Raw genomic sequence first — 14,889 nt, forward strand, 5'->3', positions numbered from 1 at the left:
CTCCAAAGTTACGTCAATGTGACTAGTATCACGTGACAAACGGCAAAGTACAGCACTAACAAAAGTTATTCAAAGAATAAAGCAACGCTCTCTATCAGTAAAAAGAGAAAGTTCTTATTTGCCAACCATATACTCGTATTATGGGTAAATGCGATTAGCTGATGGGTTATTACATTTGTTTGAATCTTAAAGTTACTAATACCCCGTACATGGTTATTTTTAATTAATTTGTAAGAGCAGCCTACCTAACTTGCGATTCTAAACTTTTTACACTTTCCGACAAAATAGTTTATTGGTTATAGAAATTTGTCCAAATTTAATTATTGAAACACCTTAAATCTATTGCATGAGGGTATGAAAAAGAAAAACATAAAGTTTTGAATAAAGCACGAAGCTAAAGTGACTTTTGTAAAAGCACAAAAAGTTCAAAATTAATGGCGTTAAGTGAAGACAACAAAGGTTTATAATACAGACTTTGAACAGTTTTTTAAATATGAACTAACTTCTTGTCTTTCTATGGACATCACATTTAAAAGAACCACGTTACAATAATTTTACCTCCATCATTAATGCATCCGTTAAATGAGAATACTCATACTGAGATCGTTTTATTTTGGAAGTGTGTTAATTATAACTGTGTTAGTGTTAAGACCGCGGGGTTGCCAAGTACTCGCAAGGGGATATTAATAAAAAGAGGGTGGTCGTACAGAGGAGAGTGTATTACAAATGAAGTTGGGTGTTTTTGTAAACTAAACAGTATAATGCAATTATTGTTATGATTTAAAAAAAGAGTGCTATTATATTTGGACTCCTTCAGTGATATAATTCGAGTAAAAACGTTATAGAAACTCATTGAAACGGTATTGAGAGTTTGGTAAAATTAATTAAGTGTGAAATATTTCTATATGTTTAATAGCTATTGGAACATCGGCTAAGAGTATTTTATATGGAAATTGAACCAAATATATACCGGTGGAATGAAAGTTTGTTATCTTTTCTGATAATGTCCTTGTATATTCTTATGAAAATCAACACAGAAGCATAGTTTTGGATAAGAAATATAAATTAATGTATTATTCCACATATTTCATATAGGGGAGCCAAATGAATTCTTCCTGATGATGATATTAAGTGGTGACAAACTTTTTTACGGATTTTGATTATAAAATATGACATTAGCATCATTTCTACATAGTATTAACCAACGATAATTTCATCTGTTTTCGAAAAAATTACGCATTCGATCCATTCACATCCTCAAATGGAGTTTACTTTTTTTGGAATGCCAAAATATTGTTTCTGATACATGCCATTTCTTTCAGTGAATTATTCTTGCTCTGAATTTATTATGTAAGCAGATAGAAATAGGATTTTATATACATGAAAGCGATGTATGCGATAGAGAAACAAATAATCTGTTCAGTTTCTTTTCGTAGAAATAATTTAAGAGACATTATCTTAAGTTAAGTCAGGTTGTTGTTATGACCTATAAATTTGAAGAATATCAATGAAAACTATTGAGTTACAAAGTGTGCATTCGAATGCCAAAATTGTCAGGAGTAAGGTATTAAAAATATGTTACAGAAGTGACTTAATTATATACAAAAATTAAATAAGTCGTTCGCAATATAGCTTGTGAAATTATAGTTTTGAAAACTGACTATCCATTTCTGACTTAAAAGCAACTGCTATAGAAATTTCACAATCGAAAATTTTATTTGTATATTTGTATTTTATCATTTTACATAATCTTTCATGTCTGTGATCGAAGTTTTCCATCCCCCATGTCGCTTAAAAACACATATATTAATATTAACAAAATTAACTGGAATTTTTCAAAGTCATAACCAGTGTAGGCCTCAGATTTTGGTAATTTTAGTTGTTTCCACCACTAAATACAAAAATGACCACTTATGGTAATTTTTTAGGAATATCGGTGTGTGTTTTCGAAAACTATAAAAATCTATAACTTTGTAAGAGCCATAATTTCTTTTCAACATTGTATTTGTGAAGCTATTTTTCTTCCCAAATCCCTTCCGTGTGTGGCTACATTTCCAAAGATTTACCAGTTTCTTCACTGACTTTATAGAATTTTTGAATAGATTTCATACCATACATCACTTAAAGAAATAATATAAACTACCTCACTTATTTCATACGGAAGCCATGTTTTTCCATTCTTATTTTGCTCCTCCCATTTCTAGCACCGCATTCAAAGAATAGCTGCAAAACATTCACACAAAAGCTTCTACTCTATAATCAATTTTGATACCACCCATGTGTTTAATAAGAACACACTGTACAATATCATCGTTTACAATTGTCGTTCACTGCGAGCGTGCTGAGGTTTAATATATAATTTTAGTTTTAGAATGTGTGTTATTAAAAGTTTGCTCTAAAAAAAACCACAGGGCTACTTAACACAAAACTTGCATATTCCTGTGAGAAGTTGAAAAGAATGACAGATCGTGAAATATAAAGTATACTATCAGTCGAAATCTTGAGAATTGAGACTGATTCAATTTAAAAATTATTTGTTTTTAATATCATTAAATTTTTTGACTTATCTCTATTAGCAAGAAGTGAAGAGCGTTTCGGGCACTGTTGATACGTCTTTTGCGTTGACTCTCGAACCTGTCACAGCTTCTTGTTCGCTTACCTCATTATCATGTATCATTCTTAACCCTCAAAAATTTATGTCCAATCCTTGGAATTATCGCTGCTATATCCTGCATTGCTTGTTGTTCCCTACGTACTTTTGGTCGACCTCTTGGCAGTTCTATGGCCGGCTTGCATCTGTTACTTTCCGTATCGGGGTTTCTGATCTCATTTATATAGGTATATGCCTAAACTAGTAACGCAATTGGATCTTTACCATTGTCTTTATGTCACCCTCATTCACTTCGTTCTTCATCTTCGGATTTATTAACCTTCTTAAGTATCCTCCGTCAGTCTTGATCAATCTCAGTATCTTCCTTAAGATCTTTCTTTATAATATTCGAAGATCCTCTTCGTCCTTCTCTGACAGGTTTTGACTCCATATGCTATGACTGGTGTATTCCTGTGCTGTATACTTTCAACTTTGTATTCGGGCTCAGCTCTTCACTCGCCAGGAAGATTCTGTATAAAGTATGAGATATAAATGTTTATGGTTATAACCAATTGTAACAAGATTTTAGTATGACCACCTCAAAAACTCTCAATCCCCAAATCCTGTGAGGAATAAACCAATAATTTATTTTATATTTCAGCAGAGAAACACGAAATTAATATAGTATAGAAAATAGTATACTGTCAATATTAAATGCCTTCATTTTTCTCCAAAAAATAATATATAATCTTTTTCCTGACAGCTGAAAGACAGCTAGAATCGTTCTACTCTCGAAGGAGGGAAAATACCCAAATGACACAAGTAGTTACAGATGCCTGATTAACTCTTTTGGTAAACTACTAGAACGCATGATTACAAATGGGCTAGCTGAGGAGATTGGAAACAGAAACTTACTATCTCCGCACAAGCACGCTTCCGACCTCAACGATCATACTTGGTAAAATATATACAGAACTATCAGAGTGGCAGGAGGGTGACATTTGGCATCATTTCTCATAAGTGTTCGATGGGTGTCCCAAAGGGCTCGGCAAATAATGTATAACAGAATCCAAGAGTAGAGCTACGGGCCAAAAGTGGCGACCACTACGCAGACGACCTCATATACTATGTTGAGGGAAATAAGGAAATTGCGATTAGGAATAGAGAAAAAAATACTCTGGCTCTAGTAGTCCAATGGATTAGGACAAATAGCCTCAGAATAGCTCCGCAAAAACGGAAATTCTGGTAATAACAGGACTTACAAAAACAAACGGCCCTTTTAGGATGCTGGTCGAAGGACAGAGAGTCGAGGTCAAACAAAAAATGAAATATTTAAGAGTCATAATAACAAAAAATTTCAACTTTTCGGAACATATCAAATACGCGGTCGAAAAAGCAAACAAATAGACAGCACAACGGAGGGAGCAAGCTAGCCGGCAACAGAAGAATGGCAAAAGGAAAAACGTACAGAAAGTGGCAGGAGAGGTGGGAAAGTTTAGACTCAAAGGCCTAGTGGACAAAAACACTAATAAAAGACATTAGAAGCTACTACTTCTTACTACGTCACGCAGGTTCTTACGGGACATGGTTCAATCGGTACATTCACTAAAAAAATCCAGAAAACCACGGATGACATATGTGTAACATGTGGCCAAAGGGACGACCCGAGCCATCTCCTGTACGAATGTGTTCGATAGAGGAGGAAAAGAAAAACACTCGAAAACCAAATAGGAGAATTGCCACAGGTCGGTGAGATAATAGGAAATATGATTAATAAGGAAACCTGGAATGTGGTAACGAAATTAATGACCGACGTTATGACCAAAAAGGGGGAAGAGGACAGGAACACACATGGTTAAATATATTATAGGAGAAAGGAAGTACGAGAGGTGCGCCGATGATATGACAACTTGTTGTCCTTCCGGTGTACACAACTCCCAAGGATGGATAAAAGAGGAGGGTGGTTAGTGAGGTGAGAGTCCTACACAAAACTCACAGCATTGCACAGCTCGCTGTGAGGAAGGCATTAGCTTCCCCCCACCTCAGGCTATAAAAAAGGTTAGCTCATTTCCTTGAGGCGCAACATGTACTTATTGTAATTAATATAAATATGAAGTTATATATTTAAATAAATAATCTGCTTAGAAGTCATAATCAGTTTTTTTAATTTCCACAGAAATGATAATTGGTTCACTTGCTTCCTTTATCAACATATCAAGTCTCAGAATCTATCTTCGTCTTCTATAACATGTTTTACATCATTCTGCTAATTTTTTGGTTACATAGTTAGGAACCATCTTCAAATTTAGATTTTCGGTCGAAGAGTTAGGTATAAGACAGTATAAGAATGGGGAACATCTAGAAAAGTTGAAATAAACATGGATGGTCTAGATAAATTGTTAAAAAGTATATGGAGAGAGGAAAAGATGCCACAAGAATGGATAAATGGTCACAATACTCACAAAAAATATTACAACAGTGCCAGAACTAAAGAAGAATTACACTTCTAGACCTAGCTTTCAAAATAATGTCAACAATACAGATATACCAGCAAGTAAAACAGATTATACGGTACTACCAGTGTGGTTTTATGCAAGGTAGATACACATTAGATGCAATACATTTTAACAAATAAACAAGTAATATCAGATCGATATTGAAATACTGTTTGTAGATTTCCAACAAGCCTTTGACTGAATCAATAGAAAAAAGATCAGTCTATTTTCTAGATACTGAGATGTATCTATGTGCCTATGTAGACAGCATCACAATTAGTATAAAATACTTGATATATAATATAACTTCTTATATATATAAAATACTTTGTACTAATTATGACGCTAAGCATTTTATTTGATAAATTCTCCATAACTCCATTTATGATGTTATATTGTGACATACAGAATGATAAAAATTTTGCTACCATTAATTTCATTTTAGATAAATGAATGAAATTGAATGGTAAAAATTAAAATTAATTTGATGAATTGTAGACTGCTGAGCAATATACAAAAAATTGCTGGAAAATTTGTCCTTGTTGATTTGTAACATGTTGGAGGGCGTAGAAGAAATATACCTTTTATTCTTCATCTTCTTAGGAGATGGAAATTTTTTGTAAATTTTTATCAAACCACATTCTTTAAACATATATTGTCTATCTCCACAGTGTAACTTCAAGCTGTAACGATTCCAGAAATTTCAACTTATCGCAGTGCCATTTGACGTTACCAATAAAAACATAGCCTTTATATATTGAACACTTCTGGATGATAAATGAGCATGCGTTTTTGTCATTTACCTTTCTAACTTCCAAAGGTAAAATAGTGAACATAATTTAATCTAATTATAATTCTTTGGTCAGAACCAACAAGTGCTGCTTCCCCTCTTCGAATTTGCTAACAAATAACAATTTTATGTTTTTGTGGTGAGCACGCGACCCCCAAAAACCGAATTTCCGGCATTCAACGCGCGATCCTAATTAAATAGATTATTTTTGTTTGCTTAGATAATCATTTAATAGACCCTTAGCCCTTAATATTTGGCCATGCACTCCCTTTAGGGACAGATACAATCTGGAGATCGTTATCTGGCACTCTACACGCGCCCTTTCATTCGTATAATATACCAATTTATTTTCAGAAGACTGTTGGTTATATTATTATTATTGTACTCAATGTGTATCTAGCTTTGGATGTAGGATTTTCTATTGATTGACTTGGTAGATAAGATGCCGTTTGTGGTAATCGTAACGTTATTAACCAATTAATTAAAAATTGTCCAGAAAAATAGACCAATATAAGCTAATAAACTTATTTTGAATGCTTTATTGTAAAATTTAGGTATTAATAGTTGAAAAAACTCAACCACTTCTATCAAATGGCATGAGATAATATGTATAGAAATCAAACATTATTACAAGCATAAAACTGATAAAGTACCGAAAGAGAAGATCGGGAAAGAGATATTAATTCAATTTCTTTGGTCATTTAGAGAGGTTATATTCAAACATTGTTGCCAAACTTTGGAATTGTACAGATACTGGGAAAATGCAAAGCAATGGGATTATATTAGTTCTTCATTATTTGATCTTCTTACTAAAATTTATCTGTTTGGATGGAATTTCATCATCCAATTTTCTATTCACTTGGAATTATATACATTTTTGTTATTCTATATTAAAATTCTTAAATAAATTAACTTGAAACATTTCATAAAGATTTTTTGTGAAATGAATCATTTATATGAGCCTTTAGTCAAAGAGGGTTTTAAATGAAAATCAGCTTCGTTGGCAATAAAAAAATAGTTCGTCTAGGTGGTTTAAAATCCATGGTTGGTAACTTGTAAATGTTTATTTTAAAACTATTTTTAGTCTAATTTTTTTAAGAATCACACTTCATTTAAAATTCACTTCATAATTTGATTTTTGGCACTGTGGTAATAATACTATGTTCATTTTAACTATTTTCACACATTATGTGATAATTAGAACTCCATCACATTTTACGTTTCACCTTAAGTTAATCAACCGGACCTGTAAAGGTCAATTCTAGTTGTGTCCGAGCTGACCATTTTCCTATCTACAGACTAAGGTTAGGTTAGGTAAGGTTAAGTTGCAACCAATTACTTTATATTTATCCTCATCCATGGTAGTTATCCCAACATGATAGAAGGTGTTATGATTAATAAGTTGGTATAGTTCTTCCAATATCAGTTGCAGATTATAAAAACCCTCGCCGAAAATTTTGTTTGATCTACCATAGGCGTAGATACGTCATTTTTTGAATTTATTATTTTTATAAATACTTTTAAAAATATGTATATCTTACGCGAGAAAGTATCCGTTAAAAAGCAATCGAATCATTATAAATTGGACGGCATTATACGTCGTTATTTAGAGAGATGCACTTAATTGTAGTCCTACGTGATACTTGAAAAAAATCATTATTATACCTCGTTAACGTTAACTGAATATTAAATTATAAAACGTGAATAGACGAGTAAAATGTACCTGCCTGTAAGGGAGTTTGGTTTAAACAGGTTATCAGACGTGAATTGAGCCCTTTTTGTACCCCTTACGTCTATTAGAACTTCAGTAGACTTTTATCTGACCCAAATAATCTTGACGCCATCGAACTATCCTTGACGATTCGGTTAATGCCATCCGTTTATTCAGTTTTTTTTTTGTTTAAAACCACATGCTGACAAACCTTGACGCAATATTTCTGATCTGGTATAATTGTATTCTCGAGAATATGTTACTTTTTGCTGTATTACTTCTAATGTCGCAGCCCTGTTCTTCTTATATAAACTATATATTGTCCTACGAATAAAATCTTAAGTAGCTTTCAGTTTTTCTTTACTTGTTTTTCGGTTCTGTGAATGATCCACAGCAACCCCTTTCATGACTACTCGATTAATAGAAAATCTATTTACTCTAGTTAATTCAGCAATTCTTATTACGATTGCATTATCAGATTGTTGAATATTTTCCTTATTTAAACATTCGAATATATTTAAAATAACTTGCTATGTGTATCTCTAAATATTTTTTACTAAATTCATGCCTGTCTTTATTCTCACTGCATTGTGCAATTTCATTCTCTTCATTCGCCCCAAACGATCCCACTGCTTGTTGCATATTGTCTGGCAGGAATATTTCGAAGAAATTGTGTACATACGCCTTCCGACAGCTTCGGCTGATAGAAATACATTTATGTTTACGATTCGATTTTCATTGGTAAACAGTGGAGATGATGAGTCCACGTGGACTGACAGTTTGCTAGTTGTTTACCGAATAAACCGGGGAGTAAACATTATTGTTAATTTCTTAAATTGATATGAGTGCCGAGCGTATTTATGAAATATTGATTGTTCCTCGCATAACTGCCTTCTGCAATTGATATAGGAAGAACTATAAAATATATTTTACTTAAGCTCCAGGTAAGAAAATGGTTAACCTATATTCAATATTTAGATATCGATAATCCCAAGAAATATAATTAGTTTACAGAAGAATTTAGTACAACATTCCTTGGACGATCTTCATATACGACCCTTACAAGAACCAATAGGATTTTTTAGATAGTTATTATAAAGTAATAGTTTCTATTTGAACTATAGTTTATTTTATATTTCTGTACCTATTTGTTAACAATATCCTTTTTCAGCTAGGACTTAGATCTATTTAAATAAATAAAGTGCTTTTTATATTGTATGAATCAATTAAAAAATTCATTTTTTTAGTCCATTTTATTCGTAAATTAGTGTAACTTCGGATTTGTATAGGGAATATAATGATATTACAATTAAAGTTAAAAGCTAATTATCCAAATAATCAATTCATTATCCTTTCGAGAATCTTTAACCAAACATAGATGCAATAACAATAATTCGGTGTTTAGTGACCTACACAGAAAACCGAAGGGGAAGAGGACAAACAGCATTGGGCCCCCGCGATTTAACTTATCTGTCACTATCGAATCTTTTAACAGATTAACCATTGGCTTTAATTCGAATTTTAACTTTAATCATGTCCCTTCGAACATCTGGTACTTTTGGAGACGAGCACAATGCCCTATATGAAGGTTTATCCCTAATGTTAACAGGGCCGAATTGAGGAATCAAATATATTTATTTATCAACTATAGAAATCGGATGTCCCAGTAAGAAATTTAGTATATAATTGCCGTAGAAAAATGAGCGTACTCTACTACCGGTGGGCATATATTTGTTTTGACATTATTAACTTGGTTTCGTACCTCATAATGTGAGTTTCTGGCGCTTGTAGTCTCGACTCCTAAATATGTGCATACACTGGTGATAGAATTGTCGTTCACAGCTAGTTTACAACTTTATTTTTCAACGTAATCTCCATACACTTTTCCCAGTGATATGCAATAAATTCAATACCCTTTTTATACTAAGAATCGTCAAGCTCCTCAAAATAGCCTTAACTGCCGACATCACCTCTCCATTATTAGAAAATCTTTGAACAACCGAGCCATTTTTTCAGGTCTGGGAACAGAAAATAATCAACAATTCAAACTTTAATTCATTAATTTTGGCCATTGCAATAACGTATGTTTGACCTAGTAGATTGTCTTAGTGCGGCCATTTTTGCTTGATTTCTTTTCTGAAAGTTTGCAATAAGTTCGCATAATACTCGTCGTTGATCGTTTTTTCTTATTCAAGATAGTCAATGAAAATTATCCTACGCGCATCCCAAAAAATTGACACCATGACTTAGCCTGCAGATGGAACGGTCTTTGCCTTCTTTGAAGCCGGTTCTCCCTTTTCAGTCCAATCTTTTGATTGTTTTTCTGTTTTAAGTGTGAAGTGATGGACCCACGTTTCATCCATAGTTATGAAACATAGTCAAACAATCAATGGAAACATTTTCACTACGCTGTTTATGCTCCATTTCTCATTTCTGGTGTCGTCACCTCTTTTGGTCGACCAATGCGATGCTGGTCTTCTCAGGTCTTACGGCCTCATTTAAACTCTGCCACCCAAGCAACTACCACTAGTTCTATCTAGTATATCAATGATGTCAGCTATTAGTGCTCTATCAATTGCTTTCTTGAAATTGACAAAATAAAGGAACTGGGGCTTTAGATATTCAAAATCGGTTTGTCTGAGGATGTAAATTGCGTCTATGGTCGATCTATTTTCTCTGAAGCCTTGTTGTTCTTCGTTCATTCCTATTTTGTGTATTATTTTTTCTGTAAAGGTTTTGCTCTCTTTAAATTTTCATTTTAGAATCAATGTTGCTTTCGGAGGTGATCTTATTTCCTTGAAATTACTTTTCATATTCCAATTCACCTCACATAATATCCTGGTTAGTAAAACACAGTTTACAGAAAATTGCTTATTCAAATATAATTAACTAAACATACGAAAAATAGAAAAACAATAAAGATTTTTTGTTAGCACATTCATGATTAACTTGATGGCACCAGGAAGACTTTTCCCCATTTGTATCATCAATGTGTAGTAAACTACAAAGTTGTACAATAATTTCTCTGTAATATGCATTGCACTTCATATGCAAGACCGCATATGCAAGACCAGGACTGGTCCTTGCAAAATTAAGTTCAGGACCACAATCACATCGCTCGCTGGGGGTCGATATTTTTGAAAATGAGCGATTTTAGTGATTATGTTTCTCATGAAACTAAAGCACAGGTCGAAAAAGTGGAATAATTGCAAAAACAGCACAGGTTTTGTGCGAAAGAATCTACATTGCATATAAAAACTGTGGCTATGAGAAAAATATGCGTATTATTCGTAAATACAACACAAAACTTAATGGTACTCTAATTTTAAGAGATCTAGCTCAAACGAATGATGCTTAGCATTAAAGAAAATATTGATATTTCTTAACAAGAGATGACATAAAGAAATTTATTTTGCTAACCTAACCAAATGAATTCTCTCAAATGGATTGAGATCTAGTTCAAGGTATTTTTCAATCTTTGTTAATAATGAATAATAGAAGTCGATAAAGTTACGTTTAAAGAGAACGGTAGTGAGAACAATTGATTTATTCATTATCTACTAATATATGATAGATATATGTGATAGAACAAACTCATAAAATTGTATAATTTCCATGTAGATAATGAGAAATTTGATGATCCGCTCCTGTGCCAATCGTTTTGAATTCGCTCACATACTTTTAATAGAGATTCAAATTACACGCGTCCACCACTCGTTGTTCCCTTCTGTTCAGTTAAATATACTGCTTGTCGTCGATCTGTTTATCAATCTACAGTGATTCCATTTTATAGCCATTTAAAAGTCATTGCAATTCATTTTCTGTCTGTATATCTAAAATCTTTCTTACGGTATGATAAGGAAATGATTTAATCTAGTGGTTGGTATTAATACATTTGGATGATGTACCTTGCAATTTGTGAGTTACCTTAAATTAGGTGACTCCATAAAATACACGCATGCGTTTTAACGTGTGTCTACCATTATGAAGTGGTCTGGATCAAATACAACGGAAAGTAGAATGGAAACAGACAACAGACATTAGAATGCCACTATTGGAAATGTTTGCAGTATTAGTTTAAATAGCATTTTAATCAATGCCAATGATAAATTTATTTGAAAAATCAATATTGTTGAATATTTGAATAAGCTTTCAAAACATACGTTAGTAGTTTTATTTGGTTACAAGGTACCTACTTCTGCCAGATCAATCATTGAACGTTAACACTTGAAATAAAACTTTCTCGGGTTAATGATAGAAGCTTAAAAATTTTTTTTTTTTTTTTGGAAAGTGACGTTATACACGCTGTGGCGTGAATAAGCAACATAAAACACATAAAAACAAATTTTCTTTCTTGTTTTTAATTCAACCTAAGGTTGTTTCAGCTCTTTTATATTATTTTTCTTGTAACTTTTTTTTTAATCATTAGGAATGGATGTTGAAGGGAATGGATGAATTGAAAAAATACGAAATATATTAAGTTTATGCTTGATTTTTTCGCTTAAACGTTGCAATAAGTTGGCATAATACTCGCCGCTGATAGTTTTACTTTTTTCAAGATAGTCAATAAAAATTATCCTACGCGCATCCCAAAAAACCGCCTATAGACGGTATAACCTTTGAATAAATTTTCTTGATAGAGTTATTAGTTCAACCAAAGGTATATTTGATGAATAATATCTACACCTTCCGGATCTTGTTTCAGTTCTTTTATATTCTTTTTCTTGTAACTTTTTTTAAACATTAGGAATGGAAGTTGAGGGGAATGGTTGAATTGAAAAAATTCGAAATATATTAAGTAGATATTCCATTTATGATAACAACAATTTTACTACACAATTACACATGTATTAATAACTTAATAATTTTTGGCATATTATGTAACCAGATGCATACAAATTTTAATATATACAAATACCTAAAGGAATGAATACATTTACAAAAACTATTTACAATAAATTATTCATATAAATACAGTTTGCACAAGTAGCAAGAAAATTACAGAACATAAGTTTAGCGAAAATAAATGATAATAAATCACAATTTTATAGTTATTTGACATATTTTATCTATTTTATCACTAAACTACGTAAAACAGAAATCAATGTATATTATTCTCAATGAATAACATCATTCATTAAAAGACAAATCGCAGATATCCGAAAATAACAAATATCAATTTTAATATTTAAAAAAATTATAGAACTTAGCCACTCTCAAAATATTAAACATAAATCTATGGAGGAGACAAGTCATATGAGAACTTGAGCTATCAACAAAATGATTATTTTGAAACTGATTCCTGAACTGGTTCCTGAATATTACCTAATAAAATGGACTCTTTGAACTCAATTTTAGATTTGACATAGATATTGCAATGTGTTTAAAGTATTAAGATCAGTGAAGTAAAGTGAATTTCGAACCAAGAAGTCATTTATTCTGTTAGTATGCTTTATATCGCTATAATATGAAATATTATAGATAGATTAGACTTAAAAATGAGACCCATATTAACAAATATCATCGGACGGTCAAGAGATAGAGTTAATATTACAGATAGAGAGAGTGATATATAGAAAGAGAGAAAGAGCATCGGTTTACCACTCTCTATTTTTCTCTCTAATCCTTACAGCGACGTGGTGACAATCCAATGAGAATATAGGGAGAAGAAGAGTTATATGCCGATATTCTTGCTCTCTCCATCAGCAGTTCGACCCCATTTAATAAGCTTCTATTCCTTGCTCTCTCTATCTTTAATAGTAATAATACGGCTCAAGAACAGTATAGTAAATTTGATAATGTCATTACCTTAGATTTACTACTGGTACGTATCTTTAACGAAGACTTTAAATAATGAGGGAGCCCCGAACTTATTTCCCCGAGTAACTCCTCATGGACTTAAAAACATTTAATATAAGTTGGTATCAATGCATTAAATTGCCTCACGTTCGTCAAACTGGTGATAATAGAGAGATCTTTTAAGAAACCTTGTCGGTTCATGTTTATAAAGTAGCCTAGTGGCTTATAAAATCTATTGTATAATGAAATATAGAAATTACAAATAAGAAATCTTGTTTGTTATTTGCTGATATTAACTCAATCAACATAATTGTATTTAGGTTTAATCTTCGACGTATTGCACATATTGCACAGGGCAAGTCGTATGGTATGTATTGAGAAATGTTAACGGAGAAGCAAGTGTAGGTTTACAACTTTTCCAGATGAAAGCAGTGATAAAATCAGATTCTGTGGATATTTCATTTTGGGAGGATAGACATCATATCAAAAAATATAAAGTATTAAGTTTATAGCCGTTGTATTCTGTCAGGAACATTTTGTAACAAAAACCAAAATTTAGGAGATTTAGTAGAACTTTTCTATATTCTTTAGATGTTGAATATTTCACTAGTAAGAATTTGAAATGCTTAAGAGTATTTACATTATTGATGAATGCGTTGTTTTTCTGCTCGTAGCAGAGCTCAATCTTTCTGAATCAATAGTACGAGTATATTACACAACTAGGGAAGATAATTTGAGATTTCTGCATTGCTCTCAAACTTCTGCTGGTGCAATGTATACTATTTTTCTTTCTAGACGGTCAAAAGTAAGTTCGCATAGTATATAAGCGAGAATTGAACACAGAATAAATCGAGAGTGTGAATGCCTAGCACTCCTACTACCTTCGCTTGCCAAGACTCGTATAGAGAGCCTCTAAGAGGCGCCTCGTGAGAATCTGGATCGAACATAAGAGATTATCAAAATCTAAAATCAAGCCAAAAGTATAATTTTGGTGTATGTTTCGAATGCTACAAAAATATATCTTCAACATTTCATAAAAGCACATGGAAATATAATTGTTCTTCAATATTAAGCAAAATAAAATGTTCTGTAATTTTTTGCAAAAAATTAAACATCAAGCGCAAAGTTATGAAAGATCTATTTGCACGTAAACCCATGTTTCAAAATTTACAATTAATTACAATGTACATATCACTTTGTTGATTAATAACAATTGGTATTCTGGAAATGGTAATATAGGAGAGTTATCGCAAATTGGGTTAAAAAAAACTCAAGTAAATATTATCTTCCTATGTTTTTGTCTTCCTATGTATTTGAAACACCTCGTATTTCGAAGTTTCCTTCATTGAACATTGCAGTCGTGGATGGAATAACAACATTTGTTAATGTAGTTGACATTGCATTTGCAAAAGTTACTAAAGCCTTTGCTTAATCCCCCCATGCGTTTACTGTTCACCATAAATGGGCTAGACAAAAAAAATTTCATACAAAACTACTGACCCAT

The sequence above is a fragment of the Diorhabda sublineata genome, chromosome 5 (assembly GCF_026230105.1).
Source record: "Diorhabda sublineata isolate icDioSubl1.1 chromosome 5, icDioSubl1.1, whole genome shotgun sequence".
Classification (NCBI taxonomy): Eukaryota; Metazoa; Arthropoda; class Insecta; order Coleoptera; family Chrysomelidae; genus Diorhabda; species Diorhabda sublineata.